This window comes from Tigriopus californicus, chromosome 6, assembly GCF_007210705.1.
Source record: "Tigriopus californicus strain San Diego chromosome 6, Tcal_SD_v2.1, whole genome shotgun sequence".
Lineage (NCBI taxonomy): Eukaryota > Metazoa > Arthropoda > Copepoda > Harpacticoida > Harpacticidae > Tigriopus > Tigriopus californicus.
This window is the reverse complement of record NC_081445.1, coordinates 3169492-3173302: the sequence shown is the minus strand read 5'-3', so window position 1 is coordinate 3173302 and position 3811 is coordinate 3169492. Positions and strand designations below refer to the sequence as shown.

The 3811-nt window shown below is 39.1% G+C and overlaps 1 protein-coding gene across 1 annotated transcript in view; it reads right to left on the bottom strand.

Annotated features, from left to right (window-relative positions):
• The window catches only part of LOC131882344 (nucleoside hydrolase-like), a gene marked incomplete at its 3' end in the record, with an annotated part of 11455 nt that overhangs the window by 1169 nt on the left and 6475 nt on the right, over positions 1-3811 (bottom strand).

The following is a 3811-nucleotide window of genomic DNA, read 5'->3' as shown; positions in this document are numbered from 1 at the left end:
CCGCAAAGTCGATTTTTACCATGGGTGATTATGCCCTGTTAAGTCGTAGGACACACAATGCTTTAAAAAAGTTACTGTCCAGAGACGCGGCTCTTTGTAAGGAAATTGGCTATTGATATTTCAAGTCCTTTGGGTAGCGCCCCATCTTTTTATTTTCCCTCGTCAAAAGCCAAGTCAGTTGTTGATATTTGAATAGAACTAATACATTTCCACATTTGCTACTTTCAAAGTAAACGGTTGTTAGCTTAAAAGATCTGGAATTCCTCGTTAAAGAACGAGGAAAACGATCTTGAAATATCAGTAACCAAAAACGGCGTTAGAGCTGCCCAGGATTAGGATTGCAGAATTGGTAAGATTAGAGCCGTAAAAATAGTCGAATAAATTTGTAAAAATAGCAGCTAAAATATGATGGGAATGGGAATCATGACAAAATAGTTGGGAAAATAGTTGATAAAATATGCGGAAAACAAGCATTGAGTGGTGTATTTCTAGAGTTTTAGGGGCAGATTACCAATTTAAAAACCTCTGGACTTTAAGCAAACCACAACGAGCCCCAAAAAGGTAGCTAATTTGGAAATTGCTTTGTTAAAACTTCTAAAATCGAACGGTCTTCCCCTCAATCTGATCAACCTGAAGAAATTGTTAGCAAATTACTTTTAAGTTATTAATGCTTATGTGAAGCTTTCCATCAATGCCAGGTTCAAGTGGTCTCATGGAAAAGGCTTCCATACATGAGAAAAGTTGTGTGAGGCATGGCTAAGTACCTTTACAAAGCTTTTTGTTCCACCCGTAACTGCAGTTCACCGCCGTGCAGATTTGAGCTTTGTTCGAACAACTACTCCCAAACCATGGAGTATGCCCAAGCTCACCCTGGTTTGAAACATTACAAGGTGATCTTGATGTTAGCCATTTTTTTGCGTTTCGGTGTGTTTTGTTTGCTCTTGTAGCGTTGAAGGAAGCAGGAACGTTCGAACGAAAATAGACAAAATGCGAAAAATGGACGGAATGCGTGAAAACGGCAAAAAAGCTGGAATTTGTGGCCCAAATGATCAATATATGACGTCAAAATGGCAAACAATTGCTCTCAAATTTATACCAAAATTGCAAATTTCATACAAATTGCAATTGATTACCTTATCAATTAGTATGTTATTAGAAATATGTTGAACAAAGATTCGAATATATTTAAAACACTAATTTGTTGCCACATTCACGTGTAAGAAACGGCCAAAAGATTCGAATATATTTAAAACACTAATTTGTTGCCACATTCACGTGTAAGAAACGGCCAAAAATACATTTTTTGGGTTAGATATTCACGGGCTTTAATACCCGCTGCAAGGAATGTAAACCCCGGTACTCTTAAAGTGAAAGATTATAATTTGTTAAAATGACGCCACTAAATTTATATTATATTTGATCTTCCAACGAATTTGAGTTGGCAGACCGAGCTGGTCCCTGAATGTAGGGTTGATCTGGAATGCTATCTAAAAATTTGTTCAAGTCTGATTTGAAAGATGCAACCGGATCAACAAGGCCTACGCATTCCCTACGAATATAAGAGGGAAGCAAATAAGACAATGAAGGAGCCCGAGAAAGAAGAGTTTAAGGTCCAGGTTTTGCAAAAATTGTTATCGTTAAAAGATCCACTCAGGACATTAAAATGTATATACTGAAGTTTGAAGGATGTAGATCAAACCATAAAATGATAGAAAAAATGGAGAAGAAGAAGAAAAGTTGAATACTTCTTGAAAATGAGTCAAGCGAAAGAAAGAAGATAAGAAATAGACGAATTATAACCTTTCATTTTAATAGCGCTGGGAAAAGTGTTCTGTTTTGGGGGGAGTTCATCTATCTTAAACTAAATTCATTCACTTTCAAGCAGTTTCTATTGGTTTACAACTTACATTTTCATCGCGCTCTCTCTAACTAAGTTGCTTGGTAATCTGGCAAAGGTTTTACTTTTCCCAATTAGAATGACCCCCACTCAAAGGGTTCACAAATCATTTTGCTCTTGACCCAAGAATGTTCAAAGTTTCAAAACCTTCAACCTCAAATCAACCCACCATAATTCGTTGCTAGACCAAGTTTTTTTTTAATAATTATTGGTCTAGATTATGTCTTGTTATGTTTTGTGTTACTCAATCAGATATGACCATTTTCATATTGAAAGAACTTCATTGTATCGGTTACAAAATCCGTATGACCATAACGAGGAAATTTTTCAATCGTCACGTAGCCAAAGTTAGTTCTTGGCTGCATTTATTTCATAGCAAGTTTATTCTCACACATTACAGAATGTAAGTAATGCCCCTTGAATAAAGATAATCATGGTCCTATGATCCCTGAATAGTCAACCAAAAAGCATTGTACTCCAAAATTAATTGCTTGTCTTGCATGTACAGTACACTACAGTGGAAAGTCCTGATTTAATCAACAGCGTTGACTCATTCAGTCCCCGTTGAGTAGAAAGTACACATGTCCACTGATCGACTGGCTTTAGACGTGCATGCAACGTTCTTCGACCTCTTTGCATTTGATAAGTTTCCCGATGAAAAAACTCTTCAGTCATTCATAGATTGAACTATACCATCGCTTTGTAGTTATCAACATTTTAAATGCAGTACATGCTCCTAGAGAGACATCAACAAACAGAAGCACTGCCCAGCTTTGCATATTCTTATACAACTTGACTTGAGAACGCAGCCCATCTTTTCTGACCATCGAGCTTGAAAACGTCGGAAACGTACTCTTCCTCGAACTTGACCATGCAACAATAAAATGTGTGGGGGAGCCAAAAATCCTCTTTTTGTGCTTAAAGTGATTACACAAAAGGCAGACTTGTTAACCACTTCCGTAAGAGAGGCCCAGTTCCTCAAGCAAAAGTCATTTTCAAAAATTCGCGGAAAATGAAACCTTTCCATGAAAAGTCAGGGTCGCATGTTGGCCATCGGGGCCTTCATAGTACCGAACATGGCTGGATTCGTTAGATTCACTGGATTCAAGGTCGTTGACTGAAAAGGGGGAAAATGTGCTTTATTGCCAGAGGGCCTTACTGGCGGCCTTTGCGTTCCACTCACGAGACTGGGACAAGGTAAGAACGGTTCCATCGTGAAGTTGAAGTTGTTTCGAATCTTTCACGAGATCGGGATTGAGTGTGATGTTCAGGCAAGATCTCACTTTGTGAGCGAAGCAGTCTGGTATCCGGTGAACGTTATCTTGATCCTCGGAAGTCTCAAAAAACTTCGGTTGTCCCCTGCTTCCATGAAAAATCAATATCAATGGGAAGGCAAATCCAGTGGAGCGTCGAAACCATTACGGACAACTGACTGACATTCTTTAATATGGCTAGTGCGTGGCATTGTCACATTGTCAGATAAGCACCCGATGCTAAAACATATGTGTGTTTTTGTTCAGCTCGACTTTGATTTATGGCTAAAATTGGTTTCATGGTTGTTGAGCTATGGTTGACGGTGACGAAACGCTCGTATATTTCTCGGCTCTAATTGAAAAATGGGAAACAAGGATACTTTAATCATGCTAATAAGAAAAGCGAGCCACTTTCTGGGGAAGGCCAATACGACCTCGGAAAATAAGGCCAAAGCGACCCCCACCACGGTTTGCTCATATTCGATTCGTCCTCGTTTCCCACTTTCTGCTCTTCATCGCGTTGGTCCATTCAACTTTAACGGACGGCGTCGAACCCTTTCAGGGTGACTACAATATGATACTATTCAGTCTCGTTCTGCCCGTCCGTCTCCCAGGGTAAATCAAAGCAATTGTCAAATTCCCATTCATGATCTGGCGCGAA